At 41.2% G+C, this 19,215-nt stretch overlaps 1 long non-coding RNA gene across 1 annotated transcript; it reads left to right on the forward strand.

The window, feature by feature from the left end:
- Window positions 1-318: 318 nt before the first annotated feature.
- LOC308062228 lies at window positions 319-18,320 on the forward strand. The gene is made up of 2 exons (XR_013927513.1): window positions 319-16,064; window positions 16,391-18,320. It is a non-coding gene; the product is annotated as an uncharacterized lncRNA (long non-coding RNA).
- Window positions 18,321-19,215: the final 895 nt, after the last annotated feature.

Below are 19,215 nucleotides of genomic sequence, written 5' to 3' on the forward strand. Positions count from 1 at the left end.
GCGTGGCTTAGTAAGTGGTGAATTTGGAGCGCCACAGTTTAATGTGGCACTGAGCAAGCTGCCTGCAGGGCTCCCACGTGCCCGGGGAGGAGGCGGTTGCTCACCTGTGATAACCTTGGTAAGGCTGCTGAAATTAAAGACCAACCCTTTATCCAGGGCTCAGTGAGTCACGGCATTAGAAGTCATTATCAAATGTTCCTGAGCTTACTATCCAGCAAGGGGTTAATGCAGAAAATCAGCAGGAATACATGCTTTCCCTTGAACCATGGCAGATCTACCAAATCCAAACCAGAAAGACACAGTATGTGTGTGTGTGTGTGTGTGTGGAGGGAAGAAAATCTCAGGTACATTAAAAAAAAAAAAAACAACCTCAAAACTATCTCATGCTTGAAAGTGGGTATTAGCAAGTTTTTCGGTTTTTTCTTTTTTCTTCTTCTTTTTTTCTCTAATGACATCTAGTAAAGGGTGCTTTATGCATCTATGCTAGGAGTGACAGATGGAATAGAGTTGATATAGAAAAGCATATGGTCACTATTTGCCATTTGCGGGCAGTGGGTTGAGCATTTTTTGCTCAATCCACTTCTTGCCATGTAAGTGTAGGAGAAATCTTATGTAGAGCACTGGATTTTGAAGTGGAATGACCATGCACAGATCAAGACCGCTGTGCAGCATCTCAGAGCTCTCGCTGTTGTTTGTAAAAAAAAACCCCACATTTCTATCCTTAACTCAATTCTCTGAAAATGTATACAGGCATCTCTCCTGCCTCTGATTAATTCATAAAATGATACTTGCGGTGTGTGTTACAGCAACAGTTGAGCTGCAGTCAGGGAGAGAATGAAAAGAAAAAAAAACACTCCCCAGAATGTTCTTTGAGATATGCCAGTGCTGAAGTAAAGAAACGGAGGGAACCAGAGCAGCAGTCTGCCAGTGAAGACTCACTCAAAAACATCAACCTGAGAAATCTGCTGCACTTGTGTTTCTTTCAAATCCTAGGTAACTTCTTCCTTCAACAACACATTCTCAGTTAATTCCGTATTCAAGAAGGCTACTGCAACACAAGGTTTGTGTTTTGTGGTCACATCTTTGTATTTTGTAGTCACTGCTACAAAAAGTGCAGCAAATAACCTTCTGTGTCCTCTTCTAGATTCAATCACTCTTAAGTGTTTACAAATGAGTATCCTGCAAAATAATTGACCCTATACTGTTAGGACCTGAAACTTTGACAAAATGCTGAGATTACTAAGACTTGAGATGTTAAGAATGGTGGCGATAGTCATTACTATCAACAAAAAACAAGGGAAAGACAAATTTTGCTGGTTTAGCGTTTTGCCTCAAGACCAGAAGGAATAAATGTGTTGTTGCAGGACAGAATGTTCTCTGGGTAATAAAAGTGATGCATTTGAAAGAAGAGGAAGGTGTTTTTCCTTTATTTTCCAAAGTTAAAATCAGTGTAATCTCTCCTATAATTCTTTAGTCACAGTATTTATGTCTCCTTAAAGAAACAATTGTGAAATACCATACTGTATTTGCTAGTGGTCTCCTATGTTCCCACCTGTCTTTGTGCACGTTTGGGTGGGTGGAAGCAACCATGTGCAATAGATGGTTTGTGCATTTTGGTGGTTGTACCACACATTTTGGTGGTTTCTGCATGTGCATGCCCGTGTGTATATATTGGATGGCCTGTTGTTCCTCAGGAGAATGGAAAATCATTCCAGAAAAAAAGCATTCTTCATTGTGAGTCCTTTGTAGTGTCACCAGTGCTTTCTACACCTGATATTCATGAAGTTGTAGGATCTTCACGTCTTGGACACATGCAGCACTCTACCGCATATGATTAAGGGGAGTTGGAAAGATAGTGTGATTACATAGGTTTTGTTTTCTTAGAATGGCAGGCTTAAAGCCAGCTTAGTTTGTCCTACCAAATGACATTCCAATTAAAGTATGTTTAAGCAACTCTTTGAGACCATGGATTTCTGCCAGCTTATAAACCATCTGACTGCCACATAAAATAACCTGAAGTATTTATTGAAACAGAAATGAGAATGTGATACCACTGAAGGAATTACGATAGTGCTGAAGCCTAAGACAACAACAAAGACCTTCCAATATGAAGAGTGCTATGGGGAACCTCGTGGTATTTTATTAAAAGGTCAACTATAACCATTGGGTTGTTTCTTCTCCTGAAGCTTTATAAATGTCATTGCAAAAAAAGATGAAGAGCAAACACAGTATGAATATTTCCTCAGGTGTGTCTAGTGGTCACAGATAGTAGCCCTACTCTCAGATTTGGGCAATGGTTGCATCAAGTTTTGTCTAAGACACACATAAATGAAGAGAGACATTTGCTCGGAAAACAAAAATAATGATGTCACAGAATCAACATTAAAAATACTTGACCTTGAAAGTACAGATAAAGAACTGGAATTTATTCCAATTTTAAAATTTCATGAACTATACAGAGATCTGGATGGAGGAATACTCTGAAGAAGAATCCTATGAATGCATTGGAGATGGACCTAGTCTCAATAAACAGGAAACACAGTAAGTCTCTAGGGCATCACTGAAATGATATGAGTTGGCTGTATGAACTAGCAAAAATGGTTCTGTCTAGTCCAGCTATGTAAATACATGTTGCTGGCATCTGGTGTTATCAGTCCTTCTGAGGTCTCAAACAACTGAGCAAATAAAAAAAAGTAAATAAAAAAAAAAAAAAGATTGTATCAGGCTACTTAATTAATCTATGAATTTCTCAAATACATTTTTAGTTGCAAAAGTCTTGTAACTCATGAAACTTAAAAACAGTCAAAAACCCTCTAATATTTCTATTTTAAGTTCCATCACTCTTTGTTGGTGTGTTGAATGAGTACTGAACCTGAACCCATTAAATATGAATGAACCAAAACCTGAGTTGAACATAAATAATGGCTGAACTCTTTCCTCCTTTCTGAGAGGCTAAGCCATATTTTACAAGCCCAGCCTTTGAATATCCTGGCTCAAGATGTCCCGACATCTATCACTCTCCAGTGGAAACTCATTGCATCATTGACTTCAGTAGAGGTAAGGTGTCTCCTGTGACTTGCACTGATATAGTGCCACCGTACAAAGCTCTCAGAGCACCTAACAAACCCTGCATAAATTTCACAAAGGCCTTGCCCTGTCAGGACACTTAAACATGTCTTTGCATTTTCATTGAAGCCAGTGGGACTTTGTGTATTTTGAGATTCCATATCTGTAAGTTCTTTGCTCAATCATAACCAAAACTCCTCTGTGTGAAAGGGTTTTGGTTTTCCTTTTTTTTTATTTATTTTTATTTTTTTGAAATCTAGGCTTGCCTATGGCCCTTAGGTTGGAAAGCTGTAGAGCTCTGCAGCCCAGGGTGACATCCTGTACCCTTCTCTCCAATGTCATTGTACGTTGGGGAGCTTGGAGATGTTTTCCCTCTTAGCACCTGAGACAAGTGACTTAAAATTCGCACAGCCCTGAGTCAGGTATGCACAACTAGTTTAATAGATTGTGACAGGAGAAGGAAGGAAACTCTTGGAAGGCCTGACTCCAGGTTCTTCCAGCTGATTAGGGAGCAACATGCCAAAACATTGGGCTGAGAGTTGTAACTGCTGACTTAGTGTTAAAGAAACGAGGACAGACCGCTTAGTGTTCAAGGACTGGTGACAGACCAGCAAACATTTTTATCACACTCTTTTGCCTATAGTAGGTTGGGAGGAGAAAGAAACAGAGGAAAATAGGAGGTATAAAGCAATATTCCATTGCAGAAAAATGATGAAAAGGTTGTGTTTGCATCTATGCAACTTATTTCAAGATTGATGACTAGCTGGAGGGGAGCTGTTGACTTATGGCAGTATTTGACTATTGCACTGAATTTATGTTACTTGGCAACGGTAACACGCATTAAGTAGGAGTACAGCACAGCTCCCGGCTGGTCCAGCCTGCATCCCTTCAATCATGCAGACCAATATGCGAGGCAGAGGTTGTACCTGTGGCCTCTACCAAATTCCTTGTAAAATGTAAGTGCAGCTGCTTCTCACAAAATTGAAGGTTATTTTAACTATATTTCTTTTCTGAAAATACTTGTCATAACATGGGGAGGACCCTTGCTTGTCTTTCAGGGCCATGAAATGCTTAGCACATCTGGTTTTATTACAACTCTCTGCAGGGCACAAGGCACTGTGTTACACAAACTCTGTCAGGATGGAGATGGCAATTGATGTGCTTTTGCTGCCTTCCAGGAATTTGTCCTTTCCATCACAGGTGGGGAGCCAAATGTTTCTCTTGGTGTTAAGGGACACTCATGTATGTACAAAGTAAATCACAAAAAAGAAAAATAAAGAGCGCTAACAAGAAAGAATTAATCCTTACCAGTTTGTTCAAAAGGTTTGTTCAATGAACTTGCCCATTTTTGTTTGACCATTTTTCTTAGATTATATCTTTTTGAAGTCACTGTCTAAAGAAATGAACAGCAAGCAAGCTAAGTTTTAAAAGATCCTCCAGCACATTTGCAGCTTTACCAGGGACTGCTCGGGGCAAAAATGAGAAAAGGAGACCCACACGTCTCTAGATGACTCTCCAGGTAAAGCAGGATCCCTCCACCACTCCTCCATTCCGCTGCCTACCTGCAGTGGGTTGAACTTGGCTGGCTGCCAGTTGCCCACCAAACTGCTGGCTTATTCACCATCCTCAGTGGAACAGGAGAAAATATAATGGAAAAGCTCATGGGTCAAGGTAAGGACAAGGAGATCGCTTACCAGCCACTGCCACAGGTAAAATGGACTCAGCTTGGGGAAAGGTAATTTAATTTATTGCCAATTAATAACAGAGGAGGATAGTGAGAAATAACTAGAACCGCCTTCCCCCCACTCCCCAACCTATTCTTTCCAGGGCCAACTTCACTTCCAACGCTTCCACGTACTCCCCAAGTGGCACATGGGAATAGGGGTCAGAAGTTGTGGTCAGTTGATAAACCTTCTCTCTGATGCTCCATCCTCCTCACACGTTTCCCCTGCTCCAGCGTGGAATCCCACCGACAGGAGATTGTCCATCATGAACTGCTCCAAAGTGAGCCCTTCCACAGGCTGCAGTTCTTCAAGAACTGCTCTAGCATGGATCCTTTTCACAGGGTCCAGTCCTTCAGGAACGAACTGCTCCAGCTTGGTGGGTCCCACATGGGCTGCATGTCCTGTCAGAATACCCTCCAAGAGTGGTTCCAGAAAATGTTTATCAATATGGTGATAGGTGTTTTACATATATAAATATATAAAAAAATTCACCTTAACCAGAGCTGAGTGTTGAATTGATTGCAAGGGAGTGACAACCCATACTTAGAAACAGCCCTGGCTAAGCTGTTGGAAGGACATGCCCTCCTTTCTCTCTGCCACTGGTGGGAATGTGCTGCTTGAAAGGACAAATGAGTCACATCTGTCACTTCAGATGAGTTCAGTGTGGCGGTTAGGGCTGTATTAAAAACTTGTCCCCTTGAACAAAAGAGGAGATAAAATTCAGGAACTTTAAGCAGTGGCAGTTTCAGCAGTTGAGGGTGTCCGTGTCAGAAGTTTAAGATAAGCAAGCAGAGGAAATAAATACCGGAAAAGCTTCCATGAGAGGAAGCGAAGGGGTACCTTGCCTCTCAAGCAATCCTCATTTGAAAACATCCAAAAACTCGTGTAGTTGTGAGCTAAAAAGACAAGAACTGCAGTTGAAATGTAGCAAGGAGAGCAGTGTATTAGCATTTCTCTCTATAGCCATTCCATGAACACAGAAATAAACAACCTGCTGACTGATTAGCTTATATCAGTGAATTTGGAGAAAAGAAGAGAATGACAAAACATTTATTTTGCATTTGGTTTACAAAATGAGAAAATTATGTAACAGTTTAATACGACATTGTTTCAGTTGTAATTAGGCATGACAATACAACGCAACTTAAATGCTCTGCATATACCTTAAACATTTTATGAGAAGATCAACTTTTAAGCAGATCAGGTCTAAAGCTCTACAGTTACACCAAAGTTGCAATGCCAAGGCTACTCAGTTGTAAGTTTTCTGAATGTCATTCCCATTATTCATTAATAAACATTGCCTTTCATTAGAAGCAGAACTGAGTGAATCACTTAAGAAAACAGAAATCTGGTGATTCAATCTGAGGGACTGAAGTCTCAGAATTTTCTGAATATTGCTTGGGTTTACCACAAGGCAGGTGGGATATGTCAGTTTAACTTAGAAAATAAACTTTTTCTTTTTTTTTTTTTTTAATAAAGGATAAATATTTGCAATTCATTTCTGGGTGTTTGACTTTATGAAAATGCTCAGTAGGTAAAACAATAGGAGACAATTGCTGTGAAATACTGGTTTAAAAAAAAAAAAAAGTGGTTTTTTTTTTCTCCCTTGAGTGAACCAGGGATACAGTGAGAAAGATAGAAGAAAGGGAAAACAAAATGCCTTGAAAACTAACGTAACAGTAAAAACCTGAAAGTAAAAGGTGCTTTTATATGGTCTTAACCCAACACAGCAGGTGGAACAAGCCTTTGTTTGAAAAAATGCTGGAAATATAATGTGATTAGACAGAGTCCACAAGTTTTTTTCTGTTTCTTTGCTGCAGGAGGGTACTACTATATAGGTTTTCCTTAAAATTGGTTTCTAGTTCCAAGCTTCTGAAGAAACTTATTAAAAGGAACTGGTCAGGAAGACTACTGAAAAGATGGTGCTTCATGATGTTAGATTTAGAATAAATTTTAAAATTATAACTGCGCAGTTTTTAAATTGATGGCAGAAATGCAGTTCTACTTTAAAAACACAGTGTCTTTTTCTGCCAAAACTGTTTTCTTTGTGCTCTTTTATACTCTTTCTCTGCCTTTTCAGAAAGGAAAGGAGAACAAAATAGGAAAATGGAAGCTGAAAACCAGTACATCATCTTCTTTGTGAAAGGTAAGCGTGAAAAGTTAATACACTGGCTACAAAGATGGGCAGAGTAAAATTGTCAGGAACATGCAAAAATCTGTTGAAAAATATCTTTTTTTTTAATTTTAAGAATTTAAACAATTTAGTAAATGCTATAAAAATGCTCAAACATTTTTTATTGGGGTTTTTTTGTTTTGTTATTTGTTGTTTTTCTTTTTTTAAATTGCCAGTATGTGATGCTTTGTAATTGTATGATTGCTTATTATGATGGCAATTGCACACCAACAGAAGATTGCAGAATATATACTGGTGGTGTAACAGCATTGGTGCTGGGTATCATGGCAAATGGAAGGTTTTTGCTGAAGAGCTCTGCAACTTATACAGTGGAGGCTGAGTTCTGGGGAAAGCAAAATACTATTGAAATTTCCTTTCCCCAGTCAAAAACCTGTGTCTGCCTACTTGTCCTGCTTTCGTGGAAAACTGTCTTTGGCCGCTGACAACTGTACAATAATGACATTATGGCAGAGCAAGGGTTAAGAAGTTAAGGCTTTCTGATGTCCATGCCAAGATGTTTGGATGTGGGATGTGCCCACACTAGGGATAATGGATGCCAATGCAGCAGCATGTAAAGGTCTTTCAGGGGCTCCAGAGTATGTGGTCACCCTTAGGAAAAAAAAGTGAGGTAGCAGGTCAGACAATAAGGGTGCCTCTTACAGCTTTCCAGATACAGAAAGAAGGGATTCCCTGTATCATCAGGGAAGGTGTTGCATTTTGTTATTCCTGTATAGTAACTGTACCAGGTGGAGGTGGAAGAGGGAAGCAGCGACATGCACAGCTGTTGCTGTAAACAGGACACTAACTAGTATTAAATGGTGCTTCCAAATATTTTAATGGTGGATTTTGTTTGGTTTCTGGCATGGGAATTAATGTTTCTCTGACCACTGCCTGTTACTGTTTTAAGTTAAAATAATATGTACATGGAGATGTGAAGAAAGATATAGAAGCCTAAAATTTGGGACTGTTCATGGATCCAAACCAGTACTAGAAAAGCTGCTGTTCTTTGAAGGCTGAAATTGTTACCCCACTGAATTTGGTAGGAGATTTTCCATAGATTTCAGATGGACCTTTACATTTTTTTGTTATTAGAAGACAATTCATGGTTTTATTCTAGATCTTCCGCAGTATGGAAATAAGGAAAAACAAAAAAGTCCCCAAACCCTACCCATGAAAAGACCCAGAAGAAGGATGGGGCGGTTTACTTAAAGAGAAAAAATCTAGATGGTGCCATGGATTAAAACAGCTTTTTATTTTTTAAAAAAAGAAGGAAAGGAAGTTGTTATGAAGGTGATTTGCTATAGCATAAAACACAGATTGAAAAATGGAGAATTTAAGACTAGATTTTATGGCTTGGATATGAACCTGGGGATTTGTTCCATTTAGGTTCTGACTTGATATATGAAAGGAAAAGCTCTAAATTGAGAAATTTGAAGTGAATCCCTAAACAGGGAAGGGGGGTTAGGAAAGCACGTCCCCCTTGGTGAAAGACAGAGAAATTCAATAAATTATCAGCAGCGCATTGCATCTTTGCTATCAACAACATTCCCTCTGAAAATTAAATACTTCTATAATGATCCATAGTCTTTCTGTGCTGCTTCTGGGTGGTAAAAGTCAAACAGGTACATAGGTGGTGACATTTAAATAAAATGACACCACATATAAAATGTATCGTGAGATATAGCTGGTGGTAATTACTGTAACATTTTTCCTACTGGAAAATAAAACACTATTTATTAAATTAAAATCAGGATGCATCAGATATGCCCTACTTACAGGAAGGTCAGCTGCTGAGAACAGTGTCACTTCACATAGATCCTGCTAGGACTGCCAAGCACAGATCATTTTTACAGCTTGGTATAAATAATAAATGGGTGGTTAAAAGCCCCAGATGAGAATATGGCAAATCACATTGTCTTCTCTTAGCAGTGTGTTGTTTTGTGCAGCTGTTCAAGGCATGTAAAAATAGCTATCATGCAGTCCTGGCTGTGTTTGACATCGCTTAAGTAGCACTGGTGTAATGGACTGATCAAAGCACCAACGGGTGGAGACGTAATATCTGATAGTGGAACTGTGGACTTCTCTATTCCTTGCAAAAGCCCTTCTGAATGCTGCATTGGATTATTTCTGGTTACAGACAAAATTCCAGGTATTGGTGGCCAGATTCCTATAGATTCACACACTGAATTAAGCAAACTTTGCTGAAATAATTTTTAAAATGGGCTAATTGTAATTGCAGCTGGAATGAGTTACTAGATAAGTACTTAGCATAGAGCAAATGTGCAGAATTGGCCAGTATTTATTCACAGAATCACAGAATGGTTGGGAATAGAAAGGACCTCTGGAGACCATCTAGTCCAAGCCCTGCTAAGGCAGGTTCTCCCAGAGCAGGTTGCAGAGTCACGTCCAGGTGGGTTTTGGTTGTCTCCAGAGAAGGAGACCCCACGGCCTCTCTGTGCAGCCTGTGCCAGGGCTCGGTCACCCTCAAGGCACAGAGGGTTTCCCTCACGTTCAGACGGAACTGCCGGTGCTGCAGTTTGTGCCCGTCGCCCCTTGCCCTGTGGCTGGCACCACCGAACAGAGACCGGCCCCGGCCCCCTGGCACCCGCCCTTAGGACATTTGCAGACACCGATAAGAGCCGCTCCCAGCCTTCCCTTCCCCGGGCTGAACAGCCCCAGCTCCCTCAGCCTTTCCTCACAGGGGAGATGCTCCAGCCCCTCATCTCTTCGTAGCCTCCGCTGGGCCCTCCCCAGCGGTTCCCCGTCTCTCTCAAGCTGGGGAGCCCAGCACTGGGCCCAGCACCCCAGACGTGCCTCACCAGGGCCGAGCAGAGGGGCAGGATCCCCTCCCTCGCCCCGCTGGCCACGCTCCTCCTGAGGCACCCCAGGGTCCCACCCGCCTTCCTGGCCACAGGGCACACTGCTGGCCCACGGGCAACGTGCCGCCCCCCGGCCCCCCCGGGCCCTTCCCCGCAGAGCTGCCCCCCAGCGGGTCAGCCCCAGCCCGTGCTGGTGCGGGGCTTGTTCCTCCCTGGCGCAGGACCCGACACGGGCCTCTGTTGGGCTCCATGAGGTCCCTCTGCCCAGCTCTCCGGCCTGCCCAGGCCTCGCTGAACGGCAGCGCAGCCCCTGGGGCAGCAGCCGCTGCTCCCGGGCTGTATCACCGGCAAACCTGCTGAGGTGCCTCTGTCCCTGCATCCAGGTCACCGGTGGATGAGCTGACCAGGCCCGAGCCGGCACTGACCCCTGGGGAGCACCGCGAGCCGCAGGCCTCCAGCTGGGCTCTGCGCCGCGGGTCACAGCCCTCTGAGCTCTGCCATCAGCCAGTTCTCAGCCCACCTCGCTGTCCGCTCATCTCGTCCACACCTCCTGAGTCTACATGTGAGGGTGTGAGGTGAGACAGCGTCAAAAGCCTTGCTGAGGTCAGGGTAGACAACATCCACTGCTCTCCCCTCATCTACCCAGCCAGTCATTCCATCATAGAAGGCTATCAGGTTGGTCAGGCATGACTTCCCCTTGGTGCATCCGTGTTGACTATTCCTGATGACCACCTTTTCCTCCACACGCTTCAAGATAACCTCCAGAATGAGCTGTTCCATCAGCTTTTCGGGGATGGAGGTGAGGCTGTGGATTCCTGTGGTTTTCCTTCTTCTCACCTTTTTTGAAGACTGGAGTGACACTGGCTTTTCTGCAGTCCTCAGGCACCTCTCCTGTTCTCCATGACCTTTTAAAGATGATGGAGAGTGGCTTGACAGTAACCTCTGCCATCTCCCTCAGGGAGCACCCCATCAGAGCCCATGGATTTGTGCCCATGGATTTGTGGGTGTCAGGTTTTCTGAAGTGCTCTCTAACCTAATCATCCTCAACCAACGGCAAGTCTTCCTTTCTATAGACTTTTTCTTGCTTCCAGGGTCTGGGAAACTGGAGGACCAGCCTTGGCAGTGAAGACTGAAGCAAAGAAGACATTCAATAATGCCACCTTCTCTGTGTCTTTCATCACCAGGGCACCCACCTCATTCAGCAGCAGGCCCACATTTTCCCTAGCCATCCTTTTGCTGCTCAAGTACTTGAAGAAGCCCTTCTTGTTGACCTTGACCTATCTCACCAGATTAATTCCAAATGGACCTTAGCCTTTCTCATCTCATCCCTGCATACTCTGTCAATGTTTCTATATTCTTATACTCTAATGGTAGCACTTTATTGGTCTTTAGCTATTTGTTCACAGAAAACCGGAAACATGCTAAGACTTCATCGAGTGGTCTTTATTCCTTGTTAATATCAGTATCATTGACTTCATACTGGAACAGTAGCCTAAAAACCTTCTGAAATTAATTTAGTATGAAGACATTGGAAAAGCCATCAATAGAAACCTTACTTTGAGCCTATTTCTGCTCTGAAATACTCATGTTCTTATATCCTTTTGTGTTATGTCTTTGAGAGGAGAAGGTTGCTTATTTTAGATTATTTACAGAAGGCAGGATGCACTTTCCTATACTGAAACCAGAACAGCTAGGTAATTACAAACATGTTCTTGCAGGCTTGTGAAGAATATAATTGTTATTCCCTTTTGAACTTCACTGGATTCAGGTAATTCACATATGCTTGTGTTTTTCAACTTCTAAGGGATCAGTGAGAGTACTAAGCAAAGCCAAGCAGCTATCAGCAGAGGTTTAAATTCACTGAAGACAATACACAGCTTCACTAGAAAACTTTTACGGGGTCTTCAAACTGAGAAAGACCAATGACTTACATCAAAGACTAGAAAACAGTTTTCTCCTTCTGGCCATTTCTCATTTGATTCACAAAGTTCTGCTTTATTTCTGTGCAAAGGAGGCTATATGCTTGGTTTCATTACATAACTGAGTTTGAAACTCATTTTATGACTCACACTTTGATGTTGACCTCTGCAGCTGCACAGATTCTCAGTATTTAGAGAATGAGTCAAATGGTTTTCATTGCGAAGACACTGTCACATTATTATAGACTCAGGCTGAAACTAATTTAATGATTGAGGATGCCCTCTGTTTGTACCAAAGATTGCTTCCCATGGCCAGATATATTACCTTACATCACCACAGACCAATAGCAGGAGCTAGTTTTGCTAAGGCAAAGCATGTACATGAAACATATATGCAAATGGGAAGGAAATCTATGGTCCCTCTTGAGCAAAGAGCAAACCACCACTAAGAAAGAAGAGGGTGCATCTACATTTATCTTAATAAATGGAAATTACCTGGTGGCTGTAGATGTCTTTCACCTGTGGGAAATGTCTCAGCCTCTGCCAGCCCCATGGGACATTTTGTAGACTTCAGGGCACCTGGGCAGCTGATTCCTACTGCTGAGGTGAGAAAAGTGTGCACATCATAAAAGGGTACTGTGGGGAGCCACAACTGTACAAAAGCAACATAGCATCTGACCCTTCACTCTGGCATAGAGAAAGTAGAATGATTTCTCCTCAGTTTTCTCTTTCTCTAATACTTTCTACTTAGCTTTTACCCTAGAATTAGAAAAAATATGGATGAACAACATGTCAAGAGATCTGTCTCCTACCCTCGTGGCAAGACAAATTTATTCCTAAACCCTTCTTGATGGATGTTTCATTAAGCAAACTAAAGGAGCCCCTGGGATGGGCTTCCACTACATCCCCAGGCAATCTGTTTCAGAGATTTCCCTTGCATTAGAATTAGAGAATTTTTTTTTGTTCCTAATGCCCACCTTAAAATCCTTGCTGCGATTTATGTCCATCATGTCCTGTCCCATCCCATGTTGATAGATTTGAAGATTGGTTCCATGTCTTTCTTCACTCATTTCCTCTCCTGATTTAACAGTTCTTTCGTATCTTTGCACAGGCCACATACCCTAAGGTTTTGATCATTTTTACTATAACAGCTTTTTGTTGTAAATAAGTGGAAAAATAATTATTTGAATAAAATAATTGTGCTAAATATTGGAAAGACCAAATCCTAATGGCTTGATGAACAGTGCTTTTTTAATGAAAGTGCTGAATATGGACATTTCTTTAGATAAAGGTTTAAATTGTTATTTAAATATGTAATACAGGTCTGTGCACACACACACACATATACACATCCTAAAAAAATCTCACATATATGAAAACCATAATGCAGTGTTTCATTCATTAATTTCTTGAATTGTTGCCCTAGTGTTGCATGAAAATGATGGGTAAAGAAGAAAGGTTTACCTGTAACAGCTCCTAAATGTATTTCAGCCTCCTAAAGCAGTTTTTCATGAGCAAAAGCACTTTAGTGAAAGGTGAAAAATGAACACTTACAGGAATGCCACTAATTCAGTCTGAAATTAGCGCTAATAAAGTTTATTCTGTCAGTGATATTTGTTGGTATCGACTGAGATGTGCCTATGTGTACGATGGTTTTATGAATTTCCCTGAAAACATTGTTTATCCTGTAGACTTGGATGGAAGTCATCGTAAATGTCACCCTCCTTTTAGACCAACTCAGCACAACAGTTAAGAATATACTTAATTTTGAATAAAAGCTTCAATTTCCCTACTTCAGTAAAGAAATAAGCACATTTAAAGCACTTAGCACTAAGCACATTTAAAGGGTTTTTTTCTAAATCATGTTATTTTCAGGTGCCTTCCTGTTCTTTAGCATTCAACAATTCAGTGCTGTCTGATTTATTGCTTGTTACAATGCATCTTTCACCGCTACCTTTCATGCTTCTTTGTTGTTCAGATGTGCACTGCTGCTATAAATAATGTTGTTGCGTGAGTATGAAAGAACAGTTGCCTCCAGCAAATGTCATTGTGTGTTGTGGCTACATTTGTGAAGGTTAAAGATTAATGCTTAAATAAGGTACTTAATAATGTTCACATTATATATCATATATCTTCTATTCACTGGCATTATTTTTTTCCTCTTTTACTAAAGGGAGAGATGTTACTGAATAAGAATGACTGCAATAGCTATTTGAAAACACTGAAAAGGGAAGTTGCTTTATAGCTGCAAATACTTCAGACTTTTAAAGTTTGAACCTTTTGCTGAAGAGATGATGGGCTTGTGTTGCTTTGCTCCTATCACATAGCTTTTCTGGTTGGAGAACTCATCTTGCTGTGTGGAAATAGAAAAGGGGTTGAAAATTTTAATTTTCTTGCAGCTGAGAAAACTGAGAAAGCTGAGAAAAGTGAGGTTTTAAGCAACATGGTGTTTCTTGTTAGTTAGATTGAGTGTTCCCTCATTCCACTTGTCAACTTTTAAGATCTTTGCTCTAAGCACCACCTAACTCTTCTGGCTCATTGTGGAGCCTGCCTGCCTAAATCAGTGCGACCTGCTGTGCTAGTTGGTTATCATATAGGGTGACGGAGAACGGCAGCACACAGCCTAAGTCCTCTCGTGAATTCATAATTGCCCCGACAAAGTTGGTTTATTGCTGCACTGAGTAGGATCTATAGAGGAACAGATGGTACCAGTAAACCCCTGATTTAGGAGACTGCTTTTTATGGCATTGACATGTTATGGATAGTAAAAAGGATCATTACTGAGTGAGAGGCAGAACTTGAAAAAACAGCTGCTGGTGAAGTAAGGGCAGGATTCTCTTATCCAAAGGCAGTGATTTATTTGGAGTACTGGATCTCACCCACATCAGGCTTAGTGTGTTCTTTCTGAATCCCAGACAGCTCCTGCAGAACCAAAGCTTGCAATGTCTCCGAGTTTAGGAAACAGAAAGCTCGTGAAATGTTGGCCCTTAACAGGCAGCTGTTCAGAGAAGAACCCTTTCAGCCCTTTGGCTTGTCAACATGTACAAAAGTTTGGAAAGGCAAAGTGGAAGAATGGGGATTGTGGGGGTGAAGGGAAGAAAGTTGCCATGAGCTAGAAATCCTGCTTTGTAACTTCCTCCATTTCAAGGTAGGATAATGAAACGTGTTTGTGCAGCAGCTGGGAATACTTGAAGGTGTAGGTATGCTCAGGGATATCAGACAACGGAAAAATACAGAACTGTGCAGTAGTGTGACTAATACTGTGGTGAGCTTTAAGTAATTTATAATAAGTAACTTGTACCCTTTCTCCAACTTTTTACTGGAACCATGTGGGCAGGACTGGTGTGTCAGTCACCTGTAATCACCTTGAGAAACCCATCCCACTACCTCCTGTATCTGTAGGGAGTTTTCTGCTGGTTCCAATGGGCATCAGGGGGGGCTCCTGCTGGAGATGCTGGGGTCTGGCTAGTTAAGTTCTGTTGCTATTTTTAAACATCAGCATAATTAATTTTCATTTCTCTTTTTTCACAGGCTCCAGCAGTAAGAGGCACAGAGTACCAGCTCTTCCTCAAGATCCTCTCTGCTGTCACTGATGCTCTGTCAAGCCCCTATGAACTTCGCAAGGCAACCCATAAACGTTTTGCTGGATTTTAAATGCTGGCTTTGTCCTCAAACTTTCACCTGGGTTTGGGAACAATTGTGATGCCTCACGTACAGGCAGCAGCTGATTCCTGCCTTTTAAAGTCTAGGCCCTGCACCATTAACTTTATTTTCAGAGAATGCATGGAGTTAAAAGTGGTCTTTGAAAAACTATTTGGGGAAAAAACATATCATGATACAGCAAAATGCTGGAATCTGATCAGCCGCTTGCAAGGTGCTATATTCAAGGTTTCTTATACCTGATTGTGGCAGTGTGCTTCTGGAGAAGTCACTGGGTTTTGTAGTATCAATATACTTTATGAAAAAGGCATGCCATTGAACAGCTGTGCTATTGATTTTTTTAATATAGTTACGGGACAACTATTGGATGCAAGTGAAATTTTGTCTTGTCTCTTCAGGCTGGGGATCAAACTGAACTTTCACTGTGAGCTAGGGAAAAAAATCACGTTTGCTTTGGTCTCCAGAAGAAAGTTAAAAGTCAAGGGGTGCGATGCTTTATTTTAAAGTCACACAGTCCTGCCTTTTCCCCACTGCACAGATACACAGGGTACACTGGGGCAAGCTTTACCTCCATGAGCAGTTTTGGTTTGCTCAGACCTCCAAGCAAGTTCCCCGTCCCCAGAGGGGCTGCCCTGCTGCAGCTGGAACCCTGTCAGCAGCAATCAAATGCAAACACATTCATTAATGAGGCGTCGTTATGGAGGTAAGTACATCATCAGGATGTGGCCACTCTGGCAGTGCTGTCACTTCATAAGCTGGCTACTGTAGCACCTATTACTTTGGGTGGCCTTCAGGGTGCTCCCATGCTGTGAAATTAACTGTTGCTCACCTTTTCATTTTAATTGTTGGTGTTAAATTGTCAGGTTAACTCTTCCGTTTGAAAGGCAGCAGTAAAGGCACAGAAACCACAGATAGCTGAACACATTATTTATCCACTTTATAGCATTCAGGAGGGACAGTCTAATGCAGTTTAATGGTCTATCCCATAAAAAAAGCATTTAAAACCCCAGGCACTATGTTTATCTGCAGGTGGTTGTCAAAAGCCTTAACCTACCAGCCACTGCATCCCTAACCCTGCATGACTGTGTTCCCTAAGCTGGAAAACTGGAACTTGCTGGGGGACACCCATGACTGGAGGTAAGTCCTTTTACGCTGTGAGTGAAGGAGCTGAGCGCAGGTGGGGAAGGCGGGAGGATGCTCCCCTCTCCGTTGTTCAGCTCTTCTTACCCACTAGCTGGGCTGACACTAGGAACAGAGAGGAGAAGGAAAATTAAACTGCTTGTGTTGAGCTGAAGGGTGGTCAATGCCACACAACTAAGATCTGGGTTCAACTGCAAGCAAACCACTAAGAACCAGTGAGAGGCCAGCACAGTAAAGCCTTATGGCTTTTTGCCTTCACAAAGTAGTGTTCAACATAACAAAGATTTTCAGCTAAAAGAACAGGTCAGAGAAATTACCACTTCAGCACTTTTCCTGTGGTATATTCAATTTTTCTTTTTTAAGTCTTGAAATATTATAGCTTCATCTATGCTTAATTAAACTAAAAAACCAGCTACCTGACATGAAGCAAAAAAGCTGAAATATTCAGTTCTCATTCATTGCATTAGTAGTGAGCTCACACCTCCCCTTCTCATCATTTACCAGCATAGTCCCAAAACACAGCGTAGGAGAAGAGGCATAAAAGGTGATACATGTACCCAGTCTCAGCTAGACTAAGCTATGGGTACGTTATAATGTGGTACAGTCTCACGTTAATTTTTTTACAAGTACCCCAAATATTTCACTATAACATCTTTAATGTAATTGCTGACCAAAGACTGAGTATCTAGAGAGTCTGGGATGAATTAATAAAACATGCATTCTTCTTTTTTTTTTTTTTTTCCAATTACAAAAATTGAACAAGAAATTGTACATATATATTATAGGTATGTATAATTTACTGTTCAGTCTTTGAACTTTAATTCATTTGGCAGCCTGGAACAGTGATTTTAAATTCACCTATTCCTAATTATTTGATCTGTTCCCTTGACTATCTTAACCTTCATCAAACAGAAGAGATTTATCTTTGGAGCATGTTAGGATTTGAACAGAACAAATCCGATGCTGATACAACTTTTTTTTAGTATAATTAGAATGCATGACCAAGTCACACTTCCATACCTTTAAAAAAGCATTTTATTACATTAAATATTTAATCAGGGACAGTTAATCCATATTTATTTTACAAGACCATGGCAGTGGCTGTAAAATTGCAGGCCATCGATCCTTTCTTGAACTCCTATAATAAAATTATGGGCTAAGATCACCTTATAAATTTCAGGCAAATACTCCTTGAAGTTAGGTGGTGTTTAAATCAGTAGACCAGATCATCCGATACTGTGCTGCATTCCATCCAAGAGATGCTGGTTACTGGTATGCTAACCACTTGGCAATTCCTTGGGCGTACTCCTCAGTAGGAATATTGCCTGCTTTTTTTGTTCTTAGCTGTGTTGTGCTGCAGGACAGAGATGTCAGCCACCTGAGCAAGGGACAGCCTTTGCCTTAAGGCAGGGGTCCTCAAACTTTTTAACCAGGGGGCTGGCGCGTGGATGAAGTGGCAGGCAGTCATCTGCAGCTGCTTGGTTTCCCCCCCAGCCCCCGGCGAGGGGGTTCTGTAAGTACGGGGGGCCAGACTGAGGACGCTGGGGGGCTGTATCCAGCCCGCGGGCCATAGTTTGAGGACCCCTGCCTTAAGGCATCTGCACTTTGGGAGTGAAGAAATGAGCCAGATGCAAGGCATGAAAATCCAAATGAGGTCCCAGGCTTTTATGGGGAGAAGCTATACAGGCAAGTTTGTAAAGTTCATTAGAGCCTTTGCACTTGATTGCCTCTTCAGATCTTACCCTCAGTCTGTCATTCATCACATCTTACCCTTCTGGTATGGGATATGAGTCACTTCACAGACCTTTTTTTTTTTTTTTTTTAAATAAACAACAAACAACTAACTCTGCTTTCCCATATCCATTTCCTGGGTGTCAAATGAATATGCCAGAAGTTCTGAAATTTGGCCTGAGCCATTTAACTATCTTTTATTATATATATATATGTGTGTGTGTGTATATATATATATATATATATATATATACATATCTACACAAACACGTGTGTGTGTATAATGTAAATTTACGTATAAAATTTGCAGATATTTATCTAAAATTAGGTACAGTTTAAGGATTGCTGGTGTTGAGCTCTTCATTAAAAGGAAGGTGTTACAAGAGTAATAAAAAAGAATATTTGCAAGCATCGTAATAAATTATTCTTGTAAAATTGCTTTCATAGAAATGTTTGTTTGGTTTGAATAAAATTAGTTTGGGGTCAAATAATCTTCACAAAAAAGTCAAGAATTGGAATTTTTTGTCTTGATGGTTTAAAACAGGTTTTTTAGGTTTTTTAAGATGCCACTTGTTCAGTAATATATTTCTTTCAGAGTTTTATATCAGTGCTGGAGGAAATTTAGACATGTCTGCTGGCATTTTTATTATGAAAAAAGAAATGGATGAATTTCAATCTTTTTTTTTTTTTTTTCCCTCAGGGATAATAATGGTAGTAATGGAATACTGCTTTGTGGAGAGAGATAGACTGGAGGGGGCCAGGGTACCAGCATGAGATGCTGTAATTTGAGTCTTTCCGGACTCAAGGTAAAGCAAGCCATCTCCAGACTTTCAGACTCTAAGGCAGGGCCATATTAGTTGGATTTTCATCCGAGTTCTCTAAAACACCGGCTGCTAAGGTCTGCAAATATAATTTCATACTCTTCTGTGACTTAGTGTGGATTCTCAGATTCACATCTTCGTGTAAATTAAACAGAAGTTGTT

The sequence above is a fragment of the Falco punctatus genome (genome assembly GCF_963210335.1).
Source record: "Falco punctatus genome assembly, chromosome: 4".
Classification (NCBI taxonomy): Eukaryota; Metazoa; Chordata; class Aves; order Falconiformes; family Falconidae; genus Falco; species Falco punctatus.